The sequence below is a fragment of the Homarus americanus genome, unplaced genomic scaffold (genome assembly GCF_018991925.1).
Source record: "Homarus americanus isolate GMGI-L3 unplaced genomic scaffold, GMGI_Hamer_2.0 scaffold14467, whole genome shotgun sequence".
Taxonomy (NCBI): Eukaryota; Metazoa; Arthropoda; class Malacostraca; order Decapoda; family Nephropidae; genus Homarus; species Homarus americanus.
This window is the reverse complement of record NW_024733734.1, coordinates 7557254-7578788: the sequence shown is the minus strand read 5'-3', so window position 1 is coordinate 7578788 and position 21535 is coordinate 7557254.

Here is a 21535-nt window from a genome sequence, read left to right as displayed (position 1 = left end):
TATATTGTGTTGTGTACCCGGATTGGTCGGCCTCAGTGTTTCTCTCTCCAGCCAGTCAGAAAATACAGTGCCTCTCCTTATCCTCTAAGCTATGGCCAATAAACGAAAAGTCTGTATTTTTCCAGCCAATCGGAAAGAACCTCGATTCTTTTATTGCTTCGCTGCAGCCAATAAATGACCTGCACCGCCTCTCTTTTGCGTTTTTAACCAATTGGAACTTTCTGAAGGACTCGTGATTGGTTTATCCGTCTTGTTTCATCCAATCATTTGTTCCTTGTGAAGCCGATGAGAAGGAATGGTAATTTGATCATCAGCCACTACTGGAGTTATTAAATAGGTACTGTGTGTGTGTGTGTGTGTGTGTGTGTGTGTGTGTGTGTGTGTGTGTGTGTGTGTGTGTGTTCCCCATTGAAGCTTGTGTAATGTGTGGTGGAGGATATAGAAAGCTTGAATTACAGACGACAGCTTAGATTCTCGAGTGCAGATACAACAGCTTACAGTATATCCTTGAGTCCAGATACAACTAGCTTATATCCTTGAGTCCAGATACGGCAATTTGAGTCCAGTTTCTCAAGAAGTACCCGTCCAGGTGTTCCTCTTAGACTGGATATACTAGACAGTACCTGACTGGTTAACCTAAGACTGGATTTATGTAAAGTGTAACCATAAGGCGGGAAAAAGACTGAATGTACAGTGGACAAAATATACGAATGAAGGGCTGAGAAACATACGTATTCGTTTAAGAGGAATAACTTACATTTTCCAAAACCGAATAAAGAAAGTAAAAAAAAAAAAAAAACCTGAGAATTATTTGTATTTGTATTACATTATTATTTGTAGGTCTTGTTAAACTGGTATTGATTTAATTACTAGAGCGTGTACCTCCTCTCTCAACACTGCCACCTCTTCCCCTCCCCTCCTCCTTCCCAACTTCTTCTCTTCTATCTTCTCCCCTCCTTCTTCCCCTCAACACTGCCTCTTTTCCTTTCCCCTCCTCTCCCTTCCCCTCCTTCCTTCTTCCCATCCCGTCCCCACCCACACCTTTTCCTTTTTTCCTCCTCCTCCTTCATCAACTCACCTCTTCCCCCTCCCTCCCCCAGACATAAGAGTTGGAACCACACTAGATTTTTGCCCTCGAGGTTAATTTATTTATTTATTTATTTTGCATCACATATTACATCCTTATGGGAAGTATTTATAATGATTTTTTTTTTCATCATTCATCATATATTTCCTATAGTTGTCACAATATAGATCTGTATCATAATTTTAACCAGTAATCAAATGGATTAGTGTTATTAGTGCATTAATTGGTGGTAGAGTGGTGTCAGTAGAATCAGTAAATTGGTGTCAGTGTAGTGGCAGGGACAGAACTTCAAACTGACTCCCTTACACACACACACACACACACACACACACACACACACACACACACACACTACACTACACTACACCACACCACACCACACCACACCACACACACACACACACCTTGTACTCGGCTAATGCTTCCCTGTTGATCAATATTACCCATCACCCTCCAGCCTTGCCCACCACCACGCTTCCACCACGCTTCCACCACGCCTCCACCACGCCTCCACCACGTCTCCACCACGTCTCCACCTCTCCACCACCACGCCTTTACCACTCCCCCATCACCACGCCTGTATGAACACATTGGTCGTTCATCAGCTTAAAATTGTGCTGCTTGAACAAACTAGCCATCTACCTCACCACTATTATGCTTGCTGGCTTGAACACACTATATGAACACACTTACCTATGATTCTGCCTATGTGAACACTCACCTATAATTGTACCTGGCCTGAACACACTGCCCCTTCACCTGCCCATAACTCACCTTGATCGACTCACTACCAGGGCCTCGTGTCTCTATCATTACTCAGAGTTAATTCCCCTTCCAGCTGTTGTGACTATCGGCAGTAAATCATCGCTGCCTCACCCACCTGCCTCACTCAACTGTCTCACCCAACTGCCTCAACCATCTGCCTCATCCAACTCTCATCCACCTGCCTCATTCAACTGTCTCACCCACCTGCCTCACTCAACTGTCTCACCCACCTTCCTCACCCAACTGTCTCACCCACCTGCCTCACCCAACTGTTTCACCCGCCTGCCTCACCCAACTGTTTCATCCACCTGCCTCACTCAACTGCCTCACCCACCTTCCTCACCCAACTGCCTCACCCACCTGCCTCATCCAACTCTCATCCACCTGCCTCACCCACTGTCTCATTCACTGTCTCACCCACCTGTCTCACCCACTTAATTCATCCAACTGCTTCACCCACCTGCCTCATCCAACTCTCACCCACCTACCTCACTCACCTGCCTCACCCACCAGCCTCACCCACCTGCCTCACTCACCTACATCACTCACCTGTATCACCCACGTGCATCATTCACCTGCCTCACCCACCTACATCACCCACCTGTATCACCCACCTGCATCACCCATCTGCAGGTGAACGAGGCAGGTGGGTGATGCAGGTGGCTTGTGGTGGTCAGGTGGCGTGTGGTTGTGTGTGTGGTCATGTTAGGTGTAATGAATCTGGTCCCTCACGCTACACTTATCGACCCCGGGACCCCTCACCTGCACCCTCCTCAACCTGCATTACACTCACCTACCTACACCTCGGTACACACAAACGACCCTCCTCCTCTCCTCTTCTCCCCTTTCCTCTTCTTTCACCTCCTCTTCCATTCCTTCCTTCCCTTCCCCTCGTTGTAAACTATTAAATATGGCAGATACAGAATTACTCTGCCTTTCTCCTACAAGATTGCGCGAGCCACGTGACCTCAGATTCACCCTAGTTGACCTTAATGGCGTCATACAAGCCTTGAAGATCCAATTATTATCCCAATCAGTGATCTCTACAGCCGGTTATTGAGCGGGACACACCTTCACCAGCTACCCGAACTTCTGCAGTGTTTATAAAATAGAATGTTCCTCTGTGCTTACATTTCGTATTTGGAGTGTATTAATCTCTGGAGTTGGCAGTGATGTTATAACTGTGATTGGTGTGATGCAGTATATTGTACAGAGGAGTTTTCAGCATTGTCCAGTGGAGAAAATTATAACTTCGTATTTTAGTTTAATAAATTAAGTATAGATCATTTATAACATCATGCTGAGATTGAGTTTTAATCTGTCCTATATTAATGAATATTTTTGTAAGGGGAAGAAAAAGACGAGTTATGGGGGAATAATCATTTGTTTTGAAATATAAAATCTGGGGAGTTATGGCGTTGATGTGATGGCAGTGTCAGACAAATTCTCCTCAGTACAACATAATGCCAGTAATATTTATCGTAAATCCTGTAAGTTTCCCAAATACCTCAATCATTCATATTTAACGAAATTTGCATCAGACGAATTGTTTTAGTCTTCACACTGGATGGTTTTGAACACATAATTTAGTTACGTTACATCCATCTCAGATACACAAGTCTACCATTTTGGGTGAGCGTATTTGCCCGTTTTCTCTAAAGCAATAAAATTCGTTTTCTGTCCTTCAGTAGTGGTAACTGAAATAGACCTACCAGCTGCTCCTTCCAGTGTTTCATCATCATTTGGTGTTGTTAGTACTAATAATGTCTGTACTAAGGCTAAAAGTTATAGAATAGTTATAGGGAATTTATTTTAATCGTAATCTTGACCTGAAAATATAACCCAGAGGCCTCCATTCATTCCTGGTTTTTATAACATTAACACTGAATATTAACACCCTTACTCTACTAGTTAGGTTAAGTTAAGTTATCTTTTGAGTGGTTAATCTTCAGGTAAAATAAGCTGGGGGGGGGGAGGTTAATCTTTAGGTGATCCCCTTACAGTACCAAGACCTCTGAAGCGACACCTGCCAAACACCAGGTATTAATTACGGTGTTTCGCGGACGAGACTGATGCAACACAATTCTACACCACCAATGACGTCTTCTCCTCCTCCTCACTACTAGCACAAACACATCGAATGAATCATTTAATAGGAAACTAGATGACTGCTAGTAAACTCAAGTCTACCAATAGCGAACTACAGATCTTTACCCTGGACCGCTACAGACACAAGATATAAGATGATAAACATGTAAAATAATTCACTGTAATGTTATCTTCTACATCTGACCAACACAAAACACACTTCTCCTCCACAGGTAAAATCACAGCCAAAAACTTCCTCTCATGAATAATAATATGAATCTTAAGACTTTGGGCCGTACGTAAGACACCGCCGCGGGAATTATTTGGGTGAAGATAATGTTAGAGAGATGTGTTATGGTGGAGGATTTCCCCGGCTCGTTACGCTAAGAGCCTCAGCCTCTACTGCAGCTAATACAATACTAGACTCTGGTGATGGAGTCTTATAAGTTCCTTCATTTAGTTTTCATCGTTACTTGGATTTTGATACCAGTTTGAACGACTAGAATTTGTAAACATGTAAAGGTTTGATTTCTTAACCACTAGAGTCCTGCTCATACCTTAACTGACGTCACATCCTCTGACGTCACATCCTTCCTCTGACGTCACACCCATTCTCTGACGCCACACCCAGGGCCGGATTCAGGAGTGGGCAAAGTGGGCAGCTGCCCAGGGGCCTCCACAATCTGGGGGCCTCCACATATTACAATATTTTATTTATTTGTTTATTCATTTGGATTATTTTCATTCTTTAAAATTCATGTTTATCTATTCCATCACGTAAAACTATGTTCAGCAAGAACGTGATAGAAATTAGGCTAGCTAATCCTTGAAATTCATGAATACCTGGTTTTCCTATGGACCGTATATTTTTAATGAATGCTATTGTTTGTGTTGCTAATAATATATTTAGAATTCCACAAACATATATTGATTAAAAATGAACTACATAGAATAACGAAATTGAGATTAAAAAAAAAAAAATAAAATATTTTTTTCATTATCACTTCCATTACGAATGCCATCAGGGCGCTCTGTTCTAATTTCCTCAATATAACTGCATATGGCTTCAAAATTCTCCAAAGAAGTGTTCAAATTTCAAAATTTTCCCTGGGGGGCTTACAGCGCCCCCCGGAACTCCCAGATGTTTAGGGTCGCTTCACTCGCCACCCCACCCTCTTGGGTAGTTATAATGAGGGGGGCCTCCACAAAGAGGCTGCCCATGGGCCTCCACAGGTCTAACTCCGGCACTGGCCACACCCTACGTCTGGCGTTGTTCTGGAGGTAAACAAGTTAGTTATACCTGCACTGGGGACATTTTACCTTAACCAGCCTAAGTGGATTCATCTTTGTCTCTTTAAGTAATCCAGTTATATACATTCTCTCATTTCCGTTTTGAAGACATTTTTTCCCGTACGAACCTTGTGAATGTTTGTGTTGGGGCTTTAGTAGCAAGTCAGGTAAGAATGTTACTCCATCCTCAGGTAGACGGTAAGAATGTTCCTCCATCCTTAGGTAGACGGTAAGAATGTTCCTCCATCATTTGGTAGGCGGTAAGAATGTTCCTCCATCCTTTGGTAGGCGGTAAGAATGTTCCTCCATCCTTTGGTAGGCGGTAAGAATGTTCCTCCATCCTTTGGTAGGCGGTAAGAATGTTCCTCCATCCTTTGGTAGGCGGTAAGAATGTTCCTCCATCCTTTGGTAGGCGGTAAGAATGTTCCTCCATCCTTTGGTAGGCGGTAAGAATGTTCCTCCATCCTTTGGTAGGCGGTAAGAATGTTCCTCCATCCTTTGGTAGGCGGTAAGAATGTTCCTCCATCCTCAGGTAAGCTCCGGCTCTTCCACCTTGATTACAAAATGTCAGAACTTATGTACACAGTGAATTAACCTGAATAACACACATGAATGGTAAATATTGTAGGTGGTGGAGGCCGGTTGGTTCCTTCCTCCTGCATAATGTATAACAAAGCATTCATTGGTGCAGGTAAAATACAGAGGATTATGTTAAGTACAGTGGTGCAGGTGTGTTGTGTGGCTTTAAGATGGCCATTGTTGGGAAAGTACCACGGACGGTGCTGCTGGAACTACTGTACCGTACACGAACCATGAAGCACCACGATTCTGGGGTAGTTTTCGTTAGGTTTAGTTGGTTCGTGTCGTACGATAAAAAGCAATCACTTAAAGATTAGTTACCCCAGCTTATCTCACCTGAAGATTAACAACCCTAACGTTAACCTAAGCTAGCCTAACCTAACCTAACCTAACCTAACCTAACCTAACCTAACCTAACCTAACCTAACCTAACCTAACCTAACCTAAACACCCCCAGATAACGCTAGGGTGGTTAATCTTCAGTTGAATTAAGCTGTGGTGTTTAATCTCTAGGTGACAAAAAAAAATGAAAAAAATATGTTTATTCTCACTTATGAAAAGTAAGTACAGGTTCAAGACTGCGCAAGATTGTCCTGGCGGGATGACCAAGGCTCTCAGCGTCTAACTCTACCTGATAATGATTTGTGGAATGTTTATATGACGAGCCCCTGTAAACGCACCAGTGAAGGGGGACTGTACATCAACGAAACTGTCTTGTATCGAGGAGTGTTTGGTTGATATTAGTATAAAGTTCGAGGGCGAGAGGAAGGTGCGGAAGGTGTGAGAAAGGCACTGGAGGCGTGAGAAAGGCCCAGGAGGCGTGAGAAAGGCACTGGAGGCGTGAGAAAGGTGCAACGAGCCGCGGGTATACACATCTCCTTTAACAATATTACTCTGGTAAATCTCGCCTACCAGGAACATAATTTGGTCAGAGTTGGTTTAAAGTTTAGCTTCTCCTCTAAGTCGGTCTACGTTTATATAGATGTAATACCTGAGAGATTAGACACCCTGGTATATTTCACAGTGGTAAACACCTAACGCTACCTTGAGAGGGGGGATTAGGTTAGGTTAGACCATGTTTGGTTAGGTTAGACTAGACTAGTTTAGGCTTGGCTACGTTACGTTGGGTTAGGTTAGGTTAGACTAGGCTTGGCTACGTCAGGTTAGGTTAGGTTATATACAGTGTTGAGATGTCTGGTGTTTTGCTTGGAGAAAATCGGGTGAAATCTGAGGTGCCTGAAATCTTAAACCCCGTGGGGGGAGTGAATGTGAGGAAGAGTAGGGGACAGGAGAGGGGAGAAGGGGAGAGGGGAGGGGAAAGGGGGAGATGACAGGATGGGAGAGGAGAGGGAAGGGGTGTGTGATGTCAAGAAGAGAGGTGAAGAGGTAGCTTGGATATTTTACGGAAGAGGTAGAGTGGTGGTGAAGGAGGAGGGGGAAGAAGAGAGGTCAGTGGAGGAGGAGGAGGAGGAGGAAGCAGAAACAAAGAGAAAATGGGGTGGAGCGCGTGAGGTTGAGATAAGGAAAGGAGGAGCAGGAGGAAGAAGAACAAGAGAGGTAGGGAAGGAGGAGAGAATTCGTAGTGGGGAGGAGGGAAGAAAGAAGAGAAACTGGAGAAATGGGGACATGCGATAGGGAAGGTTAAGTGAAGGAAAGATAGGGCTTAGGAGAGAGAGGCGTAGAGGAGTGGATGAGGTCACATTTTTTCCTCAGGAACACCCCCCCTGCCCCCTCTCTGCCCCTTACCCTCTTTTCACCTAGTTCTCACCGCCACTTCTCTCACCAAAGACACCTAGAGACCAAACTTCTACCCCTTCCAGTTCCTCTCACACTTGGTGGAAAATAAACTTGTGTGAAAAATTATTACCACCTGGATTTTTTGAACCAGTATGTGATGCCTGACTGGACCCCATGAACTGGCCCCCATTGAGTATAATACACTTACTGCTTGAGTATATGTTTTAATTTGTTATATGTTTTTATTATAGGTTTGGGGGGGGCGGAGATAGTTTATTTAAGTTACTGCTGTTTCCAGGCGTTGTGAGCAAGTTCTCTGTGAATATGAGTCGTTTTCTGTGGTAGGCTGAACTGGAGGAGTGTCTGCGCTAATTTTTAGGCTCACAAAACAAGAACGAACACACACACACACACACATATAAAAGTTGTTATCCTGGGATTGGCACTACCAATGTCAGGTTCTAATTCCGTACCGGGTATTTGAAACGATATACAATGCACTTGTCGGCTAAACCACCACATTCATATTTTTCAGAGAGTTTTGTTGGTAATCAGTGTTTGACGTACGTGTGTGTTCGGATAGACTCGTGTGTTCTATTCCTCAATGTTCGATAAAATGTTTCATGATTGCTTTCCACTTCTGTTTTATGTGTGTGTGTGTGTGTGTGTGTGTGCTTTTTAGGCAATGAATATTGTTTATTTTAATATGCCGGTGCGTGTTTGGAGTTAGTGTTTTTAAAACGTGATGAAGATGGAATGAATTGGTTGCGTCACATTAGTTTGTAGCGAGGTTAGGTTAGGTTTGTGGTTTATGTCAGTTGGGATTGGAGTCTTGTTAGTTTATATCAGGTCAATTGATTGGAAGTCTTGTTAGTTTATGTCAGGTTAGGTTAGGTCTTGTTAGTTTATGTCAGGTTAGGTTAGGTTCGGTCTTGTTAGTTTATGTCAGGTCAGGTTAGGTTCGGTCTTGTTAGTTTATGTCAGGTTAGGTTAGGTTTTGTTAGTTTATGTCAGGTTAGGTTAGGTTCGGTCTTGTTAGTTTATGTCAGGTTAGGTTAGGTCTTGTTTGTTTATGTCAGGTTAGGTTAGGTTCGGTCTTGTTAGTTTATGTCAGGTTAGGTTAGGTCTTGTTAGTTTATGTCAGGTTAGGTTAGGTTCGGTCTTGTTAGTTTATGTCATGTTAGGTTAGGTCTTATTAGTTTATGTCAGGTCAGGTTAGGTTCGGTGTTAGTTGTATTGATAATGTAATATGTTGTGTTCATTGCCAGACACTGATTGACATATTGTTTGTTTTACCCAAGATGATGAAGTCCCAAGGTGGTCCAAGACATTAAGTGAGTTGACCTCATCCAACCTGTGATAATGACTTGACCTCCTGCACCTGTGATAATGACTTGACCTCCTCTAACCTGTGATAATGACTTGACCTCCTGCACCTGTGATAATGACTTGACTTCCTGCACCTGTGATAATGACTTGACCTCCTGCCACCTGTGTTAATGACTTGACCTCCTGCCACCTGTGTTAATGACGACCTCCTGCACCTGTGATAATGACTTGACCTCTTCCCACCTGTGTTAATGACTTGACCTCCTCCACCTGTGATAATGACTTGACCTTCTGCCACCTGTGTTAATGACTTGACCTCTTGCCACCTGTGTTAATGACTTGACCTCCTCCACCTGTGATAAGCAACCCAACCTCTCACCACCAGCCATTGACCTACCTGCTGATAACCCAACAGCCTTAATGGCTTGACTCTGCACCACCCTACTAATGTGGCTTGACCTCTCACCCTATGATGTGACTTATTATCTCTCCCACCCTGATATTGACCTCCTCACTCAGATTCATTCACAGTTCTATAAGCCTTCACTAAAAATGTGTTTGTTCAACAATAATTAATAATTAACATAATAATAATGGGTCATGTAAAAATATTAATAATATCGAATAAAATTGTAGGAAATGACAGAACAGAACAACAAAAATTGGTCCTAGCTTGTCATCCAGTGTGAGACGTTGAGTGCTGTACACCCACCCTCGGTTATGTTGTAACTCCCACTGACGCGTGAGGTGTGTGTGTGGTGTCGTGTGTCAGGTTGTTGCTGCCGACGCTGGTGACCAAGATATCGTACTGCTCAAGGAATGTTTTATTTAGATCTATACCCATAAAGTCCTATGAATAAAGCTTATATGTGTCTTCATTTAAATTTGCATCTAAAACTGGAAATGTCATTGTTGTTCCAAAACTTGTCTGTCTGAAAGTTTTACGTCAGGAGTTGAACCAAGGTGGGATAAATATTTGGTATGTGAGTTAGTCATTCAACAAGACCTTCGAGTCAGTCAGTCAGTCAGAAGAGGTTCCCATTTACTGCTGGCTGAACTGGGAGTGTCCGCAAATCGAACCGTCGATACCCGGAACAGGAAGCAACCGCTGTATCTGCTTGACCGCCGCGCTCCAATAAATACAAATAATTACATAAAAATAATAACTTTGACTAATTGAATATTTACTGTTAAATTAATTGGGCGGACTGTATCAGTTTCTAGTGTGAATACAATGAATGAAAAATAACTATACATTTCCTTACTGAACATGCATAATTATTTCTCATGGACTCATTATTATTTGTATATTTGTCGTTGGATTATAATGGGTGAATTTTATCTATTATGCTTTATTAACACTTAAATCACCTTTAAATTTACGTGTTTAAGTAATAGCTTCGTGTTATAATTTATACATATGCAGAGTTTAGCAATAGTGAATGAAGTACGGCGTAGAGAGTAGTGGTAGTAGTAGTAGTGGTAGTAGTAGCGGTAGTAGTAGTGGTGGTGGTAGTAGTAGTGGTGGTGGTGGTGTTGTGGGTGTAGGTGAGTCACTGTACTGTACGTTGTGTAGTGAATGGTGGTGAGGAGGGCGGGGCTCTAGTGATGGTGAGCCGCCGCTGTATTGACCCTGGCGCCACTCTCCCTCCCCCCTCTCCCTCCCCTCCTCTCTCCCTTTCTCCAGCTAGTGGTGGTGATAACGGTGACTGCAGGGATCACCACACCCTCCCATACACCACCACCACCACCACAGATGTCTCGGCTGCAGATAGTGTGTGGTGGTGGTGATGGTGATGGCTGCTGCACGGGTCACCACATCCTCCTGACGTCACAAACTCTCTCTCTCTCTCTCTCCAGACTAGTGCATTAACCCTCAAGTTCTTACCCTCTGTTTCATCCTTCCATTCCTACACAACCTTACCTTCTCTCTACCTCCCTATCTCCTTCCACCTTTTCTCTACCTCCCTATCTCCCCTCCACCCACACAACCACTCAGTACCTCCACCATGACGACCCTCCTCCATCCCTACCCTCCCCTCTATCCCTACTCCCCATCCATCCCTACTCCCCCTCCTCCATTCACACAGTGCTCCTCTTGACCCACACGTCACTACCAGGCGCCTCTCCACCCACACGTCAGAGACTCCGTCCTCTCCCCTCTACAGTCACAAACGGGACTAGCAGACGGTGGTGGCGGACATGTGGAACCAGGCATGTGACTCACTACGTCCCACCCTCCCTCCCTCCCTCCTGGGCTAGGTCATTCAGAGGTCCGTGCATGATTGAATCTGCGTCTGGGTGTCCTCCTTCCTTTTCCTCCTTCCTTTTCCTCCTTCCTTTTCCTCCTTCTTTTTCCTCTTTTTCATCCTTCTCTTCCTCTTCTATCACAATCTCTACCACCTCACCACCACGCCCGACCCAGTTCCTACCACCACCATCACGCTCACCCAGTTCTCACCATCACCACCACCACGCTCTGACCCAGTTCCTACCACCACCACCACCACGCCCGACCCAGTTCCTACCACCACCACTACGCCTGACCCAGTTCCTACCATCACCACCACCACGCCTGACCCAGTTCCTACCACCACACGTACTCTGGTTCATCATACTCTCACGTGGTTAAAGGGGGCGTGTTGGGTGTTGAGCGAGTGAGGGAGCGCCTCTCTCTCTCGACGACTCCACCATTGGGATCAGCGTCAACAATTCTGCTCCCGACTATACCGCCCTTCAGGATTTATTGAACAAACTCCAAAACTGGGCCACCAACAACCACGTCACCATCAACCATACCAAGACCATGGTTATGCACATCAACCTCTCCTCCGACGTTGTCCCACCCCCTTCCATTACTTTAGGTCCGAACACACTCCAGGTTGTAGATTCCACTAAGCTCCTCGGCGTCACCATAGACAACAAACTAAATTGGAAACCACACGTCAGTGAAGTTGTCAAATCCTCCAGTTTCCGTCTCCACCTCCTCCGCTGACTAAGTCCCTCGGAGTTCCTGCACCCGAGCTCCTCAGTGTTTACTCAACATTCATACTTCCCAAGCTCACCTATGCCTCCCCTACCTGGTCTTCCTCCCTAAATGCCGCACAACGTAAACACCTAGAAAAAGTGCAAAAGAGGGCATGCAAGATTATTCTCTCCCCTTCCTACCCCACATATCAAGAAGCGCTCAACACACTGACCCTTTCGACTCTCACTGACCATCACCACGACCACATCTGCAAGTTTGCTAAGAAGCTTCTACACCATCCTCGACACCGGCTCCTACTACCACCTGAGATCCCTAGCCCGAGAATTGCTGTTTGACACCACAACCGCATCCAGCCCATAAGTGCACGAACTGATCGCTATAAGAACAGCCCAGTCCCATTGTAAAAATTATCAATAACTTGTAATAAACCAATGTATTCACTCCCAGTAAATACTACTTCTTGCACTGTCACTATGTGTGTGTGTGTGTGTGTGTGTGTGTGTGTGTGTGTGTGTGTGTGTGTGTGTGTGTGTGTGTGTGTGTGTGTGTGTGTGTGTGTGTGTGTGTGTGTGTGTGTGTGTGTGTGTGTGTGTGTGTGTGTGTGTGTGTGTGTGTGTGTGTGTGTGTGTGATAGTACTCAGGAGAGAGGAGTGTTGGGTCCTTTGGTTTCTCGGAGGCAGTCAGTCATTTTTCCTCCTCACCTCCTTCCTTTGTTTATATTTTCTCCAGTACACACGACCCATACACCTAGTTCATCCTATCTTCAGTAATTTCGTTTTCGTCTGTTGTATGTTATTGTTATCGTTATTTCCAACCACTTATACTACGTGTTATCAGTGTAGCTTACTCTTAGGAACTATTCTGCCTTGTTTGGGTATGTTCTTGTTAGGTCAGGTCAGGTTAGGTTAGTTGATACCAGGTTATGTTTAGTTTGGTCTGGTCAGGTATGGTTAGGTTAGGTTAATTCTAAACTTCAAGTGGTGAAAGATCTCATAGTTTAAAGGTAAGACATAAGTTACAGTAAACACGGGTTATAGAGAGGATAAGATTACAGTAAACACGGGTTATAGAGAGGATAAGATTACAGTAAAGAACATGTTGTAATATTACAGTTGGGACAGAGGTGAACCAGGTATAAAAGATTTTCCTCCCAGGTACAGTTATTCAGCCTCCCTCTGTGACTACTGGCTGTGTGTATACAACAATGACTCAATCTTACTTTGTTGTGTAAAAGTGAAGATGAGGCAATATACCAGGCAAGCGTGGGTGTGTACATACATACATACATACTACATACATACACACATACATACATACAGTACGAGAATACATGTAAAATGACTGATGGTGTGGTGGAGTGTATGTCAGAGAATGTTGGGGAACATTGATGGTGATTGATGGTGAACGTGGAGAGAGTGATTGATGGTGAACGTGGAGAGAGTGATTGATGGTGAACGTGGGGAGTGAGTGATTGATGGTGAACGTGGAAGAGTGATTGATGGTGAACGTGGAGAGAGAGTGATTGATGGTGAACGTGGAGAGTGATGTAGAGAACGTTAGGAACAAATGGATAATGAATGATGATAAACGTAAAATGAAGAAATGACTTTAAATACAATGAAGACAGTAAAGTTATATGATAATGAATGTAATAATGCTGAAGATAAAACATTAGATTTTTTTTAATAATACTAAATGTAAAATTACCTTACATAAAACTGATTAAAATGGAAGAAAATTATATTACCTTGCGTAGACTTAATTAAAAAATAAAAATAAAGTGGTACTCCGTATGATAATGAATGGAAACACAAACGATAAATAATAAGTTATGAGTTTGGAATTAAAAGATATAATTTAACTTAGCCTCATGTGATAGTGTATTAAAAAACTAGTTGGATATATACGTATTGCTGGGGAGGGAGTGTTGGGGGTGGTGGAGGTGGGGGTGGTGGAGGTGGGGAATTGGTGGAGGTGGGGGTGAGGTGCAGTGGAGGTGGTGGAGGTGGAGGTTGTTGGAGGTGGGAGGTGGTGAAGGTGAGGTTGTTGGAGGTAGGGGTTGTTGGAGTAGGGAGGAGGAAGGCGGTGTTGAAGGTGACCCAAATACTAAACCTGTGTGTGTGTGTGTGTGTGTGTGTGTGTGTGTGTGTGTGTGTGTGTGTGTGTGTGTGTGTGTGTGTGTGTTGTTCCCACGAATGTAAACACTCAGTTCTGTGTAGTGTCCAATATCAATGTTGCGCTTCATCACTTGGACACAACTCAACACAACTCAACACAACTCAACACAACACAACACAACACAACACTAATTCACAGACCAGCCACGTTTAACTTCCATCATAAATCCTCATGAGAAAAACTTTTGAACTGAGTCTCATCGAAATTAAATATAAAATAACAGACATACTTCAGTTATATTACTTAAATGTACACACACACACACACACACACACACACACACACACACACACACAGACACACACAGAGGCTGGCACAATCTAGTCTCCTAATACAATTTCTCCTTTTCAGGAACCACTTACCTCCTCTTCTCTTTCCTTCTCTTATACTGCATCCCTTCCCTCCACTTCCTCTTCTCTCTTACCTCCCATCCTTTCTCATCCTCATCCTTCCCTATCCCCTCCATCCACTTTACTTCACCTCTTACCCTCCCCCACCCCACTGTTCTCGAGGTTGGGGGGAAGGTTTCATTAGATGAGCCAGAAGCTAGTGGAAGATACTCCCCCCGTCTCTCTACCTCACTACACCTCCTCCTACAAGTGAGGCAGAAGGAGGAGTAGGAAGAGGTAGAAAGAAGAGGAGGGGATATACAGAAGAGGTGGTGGAGTAGGTGGTGCAAGTAGTGGTAGTGGTGGTGCAAGTAGTGGTGGTGGTAGGAGGCAAGACTTGTTGATTTGTGTTCGAGAAGAGAGAGAGGGAGTGTGTGTGTGTGTGTGTGTGTGTGTGTGTGTGTGTGTGTGTGTGTGTGTGTGTGTGTGTGTGTGTGTGTGTGTGTGTGTGTGTGTGTGTGTGTGTGTGTGTGTGTGTGTTCTTACATTTCAATAATCTTGATTCACTTACCACACACCACTAAAACACTCCCTCTACTTAACATGAAATTGAGGCTGTATGGTGGTGGTGGTGGTGGTGGTTGATGGTGTTGAGTAGTGATGTTGTGATGGTGTATGATGATGATGATGATGATGATGGTGGTATTGATGGTGGGTAGTGTTGGTGGTAGAGGGAGCGTACCACCATAGGATCAAGGTGAGGCGGATGGGGTAAAGGTGTGTTGCACTAAACATTCAAGAGTTACCAATGGAAGGTGAACCATATGTGTGTGTGACCCAGTTGTGATGGTCAGGGCGCCTTTACCACAGCGGCTGCCTACTGCACCCTCATCCCTCACTGTGGTGGTGTTGTACGATTGTGGTGATATAGTAGTGGTGCTGATATGGTGGTGGCAGTGATAATGATGATGGTGTTGTTGGTAGTGTTGATGGATATTGGTGGCAGTGATGATGATGATGGTGTTGTTGGTAGTGTTGATGGATATTGGTGGCAGTGATGATGATGATGGTGTTGTTGGTAGTGTTGATGGATATTGGTGGCAGTGTTAATGGAAGAGTAATGGTTTTATTGTTTAGTAGGACACAATATCACGAACCTGAACTATTGTGCGATAGGTATTACGTGTGTGTGTGTGTGTGTGTGTGTGTGTGTGTGTGTGTGTGTGTGTGTGTGTGTGTGTGTGTGTGTGTGTGTGTGTGTGTGTGTGTGTGTGTGTGTGTGTGTGTGTGTGTGTGTGTGTGTGTGTGTGTGTGTGTGTGTGTGTGTGTGTGTGTGTGTGTGTGTGTGTGTGTGTGTGTGTGTGTGTGTGTGGAGAGACAGGGGCGGATAATGGGATCTGTGGGGAGTTGGGAGAGAGAGGGCAGCAGGACTAGACAGACAGACAGACAGACTAATGGACAGAGGTGAACGCCAGAAGCCGCCATAAGACAGAAGCGACCACTGAACACCCCTGAAACACACACAAGACAAAAGGTCTACATAGAACTTAGGCCTCACACACACCTACCTAAGAACCTAAGTGTGTGTTGGTCCCAGGAAGCCTCTGACCCACTGAGCCTTGTTATATTATTTATAACTCCAGTGTGTGTGTGTGTGTGTGTGTGTGGAGAACTGATTGTTGTTGTTTTTTTTTATTTAAGACTTAGTATTATTATCAAAACGTTGCTAAATCATATATTAAAATTATATAGATTTTTTAAAGTTAGGTTAAGTAATGTTAGGTTAGGTTAAGTAATGTTAGGTTAGGTTAGGTTAGGTTAGTTTAGTTTAGTTTAGTTTAGTTTAGTTTAGTTTAGTTTAGTTTAGGTTCGTCCTTCCCATTTCATTTGACGACGTAACTTTCTCAATTAAAGTCAATAGACGTCACCCAAAACCTTCAACAAAACAATATATTGTAAAGGGCGTGAAGGTGTTCCTCTCTCTCTCTCTCTCTCTCTCTCTCTCTCTCTCTCTCTCTCTCTCTCTCTCTCTCTCTCTCGTGTGCGTGTATGTGTTCGTGTGTTCATGTGCCATAAAACCTGTCACCCATCACACAACGCCTCACGCCCAACACCCTGATAAATATTAACTCGCAGACGTATCCACGACTCCAAGAGATTTATTTGGTGAGTTGCGTAAAATATTGCAAATTGGTGGAATTGTTGCCAGAAAAAATCCACTCGAGAGGCAGTAAGAGAGAAGTGATAACACGAGGAGTAAATAAAATACAGTTCTTGACTAAAATAAACATTATCTATCACAAAGAAATGTTGAAGTTCAGCTAAATTTTTCCATGATTTTTTTTTTTTTAACTTTACAATTTTTATTTTTTGTTCAGAACTTTTTAAGTGTAAATATACATAATACTTAATACGACTGAGTCTGAAGGAAGTATATGAGAGAAATGTATTACTGTGACATTTTCTGTTTGTTAGGTATGTTTATATTTAATTATGAGCTAGTGTGACCTTAGTTTGACCCCAACGTGACCTTAGTTTGACCCTCATTGTGACACCTAGTTTGACCCCTAGTGCGACATTATGTGACCCTTGTGACCAGTATTGTGTGAGCAGTTTTCAAAGGAATTTTACGGATTTTGTTATGTATGGATGAGTAATCTTGATAGTGCCATCTGTCAGTCGCCATCTTTCACCCACCAGCCTCCAGCCACCAGGCGCCACCCGTGAGCCACAAGCCATCCACCACCCACCAGCCGCCCCCCCCCCCCACCATGCCCCCACCACCCTGGCCACCCACAGCCACCTGTTCTATTTTATCTAATCCTGTACAATATATTAACCACCTCAGTTAAATCTGGCTCTATTTAGCTGATCTCTGATGGTGTATTCACTTCATCCTAGTAATTAATGTGTTAATCTGTCTAGTGGTTATTAAAGCTGTCTGGTGGTTTTATTAGCTCTAGTAAAGCTGGAGATAAAAAATAGCCAATAATAACGGTAAATAATAAAAAATTATAAAATCGTAAAATATACAAATTATAACAAATAATAAAAATAGCATAAAATAAGAAAAAAAATCGTAAAAATAAATAAGATATAAATAAAACAGGAAAACAATTATATATATATTTAATTTTTTTTACCAAATATAAAGCCAAGTACTGAAACACATAGGCGTGTCACAGGTAATCAGTTCATAGTACGGGGCGAGTTTAGGAAAAAATTGGTCGGGGAAATTATGTAAATTAGGAGATTGAGTGCTTTCCGTCTCTCTGGTTGTGTGGTTGTAGAGATTTTGGTTTCCTTTTGATAATTTTGGTTGTTCTATGGTTAAGATGGTGTAGCAGGTTGTGGGTGTAAGAATTCCTTGTTGTGAGAGAGACCTGACGAGACCTGAATAGTGACAGCCATTATCCTTACAAGACTAAAGGCTCATTAAAAAAAAAAAGTTAACATTAAGGAAATTCAATATAGCCACCAGTTTCAAAATGGCCGACAACTGGTTTGCCATTTCCGTGCTAAAATACTAACAATATATATCACTTTGAATATATTTTGTATATTTTTTTTCTTCATCACACCACCACCACACCATTACACCACCACCACACCATTACACCACCACCACACCATTACTCCATCACCACACCACTACTTCACCACACCACCACCACACTTCTTCAGAGCCGTTCACCAGGCAGGTCACGTATACAGACTAACTTTTGTGTGTGATATACTTCTCCCCACACCAAGCTTCTTCCCACACCAAGCTTCTCCCCACACCAAGTTTCTCCCCACTCCAAGCTTCTCCCCCACACCAAGCTTCTCCCAACACCAAGCTTCTCCCCACACCAAGCTTGTCCCTACATCAAACAGTTCCCCACACCAAGCAACTCCCCGCATCAAACAGTTCCCCACATCAAGCTTCTCCCCACGTCAAGCCATCTGTGGTGGAGGAAAGGCGCTGAGGGAACATCTTGAAGGCACTAAAGCAATCATAGTCCAGGTGCTGAGGTGTGTTGAGGACTGACAATGTGTAGAGACGAGCACACCTTCCCTAGCGGCGTGAGTCTAACAGGCTGTCGTTGTCATACATGGCCGCGTGTGTTGGACGAGCTGGTGAGAGGAAACAAGAGAGGGAGAAAAAAGGAAGCCGAGAGAGAGAGAGAGAGAGAGAGAGAGAGAGAGAGAGAGAGAGAGACGGTGATTAAATGCTGACGCCCTTTTGTTCAGTATACCTTCAGTGTTATTCAGTATACTTCCAATGTTTAGTGTACCTCCAGTGCTTTTTATTGTACCTTCCATTCTGTTCAGTATACCTCCAGTGTTTTTCAGTATACCCCCAATGTTGTTCAGTATATTCTTCAGATTTGTAAGACATATATTTAGTATAGGAGCCTTTAACTATGATATCGTTCAGTATTGTTCAGCGTATGTTCATTGAGGACCATCAGTGTGTTGTTCAGTATTGTTCATCGTGTGTTCAGTGTTGCTCAGGTAACACAGGTGGCAGCGTTGTCGTAATCCAGAGAGGAACAGTTTGTGATCGACCTGCTGAATGATGACGGTTCCTGCACCTCACCACACTCTGTTACTGACGGTCACAGGAGGATAGGATGAAAGGTGAGGATGGAAGAGGAAGATTGAAGGGGCAGGATGGAAGGGGCAGGTGAGGCTAGGGTGGAAAGAGGAGGATGGAAGGGACAGGTGAGGCTAAGGTGAAAGGGAAAGCTTGAAGGGGCAGATGGAGGCTAGGATGGAAGAGGTAGGTGAGGTTAGGGTGGAAGGGAAAGCTTGAAGGGGCAGATGGAGGCTAGGATGGAAGGGGCAGATGGAGGCTAGGATGGAAGGGGTAGGTGAGGCTAGGGTGTAAGAGGCAGGAGTAGGCTAGGATGGAATGGGAAGGGTGTAAATTAGGATGAAAGGGTCAGGGTGAGGCGTGGATGGAAGGGATAGGATAAGGATAGCGTGGAAGGGTTAGGTGGAGGCTAGGATGGGAGGGGGAGGGTGGAAATTTGGATGGAAGGGTCAGGAAGAATCTAGGATGGCAAGGAAAAGTGGAAAGGGCAGGAGGAGTTCTAGGATGGAAGAGGAGGATGGAATAAGACAGCGGAAGAGATAGGAGGAGGAGGAGAAGAGGATGGATGACAAATGGTGGAGAGAGAAGAGCGTTAGAGATACGTGAGAGAAGGAGGAATAGGGGAAGGGAGAGAGATTTGGAAAGGAGAGGTAAAAATAATAACACGATAAAGAGGAAGAACAGGTGAGGGCGAGAGACCGCTCATCCATCACCCACCTACTATTCACTCATCACCCACCTACTGTTCATCCATCACCCACCTACTGTTCACTCATCACCCACCTACTGTTCACTCATCACCCACCTACTGTTCATCCATCACCTACCTAACGTTCATCCATCACTCACCTACTGTTCATCCATCACTCACCTACTGTTCACTCATCACCCACCTACTGTTCATCCATTACCCACCTTACGTTCATCCACCTTCACCGACCTTGACCTTCCCACCACCCACCACCCACCCACCGTTCACCCGCGACCTACCAACCGTTCACCCATCATCATCCACCATCTATCTCCCTCCTCGCCCAGGTGGTCATACACGTCTCATCAGCCTCCGCCACTGATAATGGTCGCCCATCTACTGCCTCACCGTGATGCATCTCAGCCCAACCTTTCCCTCCCTATCCCCCTCCTCCGCCAGCCTAGATAGTGTGGTTAGGTCTCTCTCTCTCTCTCTCTCTCTCTCTCTCTCTCTCTCTCTCTCTCTCTCTCTGCCTCTCTCTCTCTCTCTCTCTCTCCCATGCCTTTCATCTCCCCTTCCAATTTCCTTTTTGGCGACTTCATCCCTTCCCCCCCTCCCCTCCCTCCCCCTACCCCCTCTCCATCTCCCTCCACTCCCCTGTTGTCACTTTACTTACCTTGCGATACGACACACACACACACACACACACACACACTAGGAATAGTTATATATTACATTAATTATTTTATTTCTCTTGCAGGTAAAGTGTTCTGGGGTGTGTGTGTGGTCAGCCTTTCGGAGCCCAGGTAAGATGGAAGTTGTTTTCTGTAGTGTTAAGTAATATAAAGAGGATGATCACTCGGTCTCTGGGTTCACCTGCATGTGACAGGTAAGCTGGAGTTAATCAGGTGGTTGGTAGGTGAGATGAAGATACTACCTGTGTGGGCCAGGTGAGGAAAGTTAATGACCAGGTGGTTGGTCCTAAGATGAAGTGAAGATGTGTTACCTATATCAGCTTAATTAGGGAGGGTAGTCGGACAGGTGTGACCTATGTGAGAAAATGTCACACGTCACTCACCACACGTTACCTGATAAATGGCGGTGATGTTTACTGATTCCCAGGTGCGTTATCACGCAGGTGTGGGCGGCCTTCTCACCGCCCACCCACACCACTCGTCGTCACGCCCACGGGAGCATATTACACGCTGGTTGACACGCTATTAACACACCAAAAGCAAAATAAAATCACCATTCCACCTCATGAAGTCATTGATATAAAATTCATATAAAAAATAACTGAAATAGAAAATATCAATAATTATATAAACAACAATGAATACAGGAAATATAAGAATGATATACAGAAATACACAAGAATGATACACAAGGAATCATAAGGAATGATATACAAGGAATGATACACAAGGAACGATATACAGGAATGATATACAAGGAATGATATACAAGGAATGATAACAAGGAATGATACACAAGGAATGATACACAAGGAATGATATACAAGGAATGATACACAAGGAATGATACACAAGGAATGATACACAAGGAATGATATACAAGGAATGATATACAAGGAATGATATACGTATGATAACTCACCTTCCACTGCCTCAGGTAACAAGCGGCACTGACTGTGATATTTTGCCTAATGATCCCTGAGGCCCTTGATCTATAATACCCTAAGGCCCTCTAGCGATAACATTAGCATTGATCCTCCGCTTCCTGCTGGAGGGCCTCAAGAATCTGGGTCTCACTGCGTTAGTATTTTTGTGTAACTTTTTGCGTCAGTCAGTTTTGTCATTTTTTTTGCGTCAGTATTTTTGCGTAACTATGCGTCACTTTTACTATATTGTTGTGTAGGTTAAGTGGTGGTGTC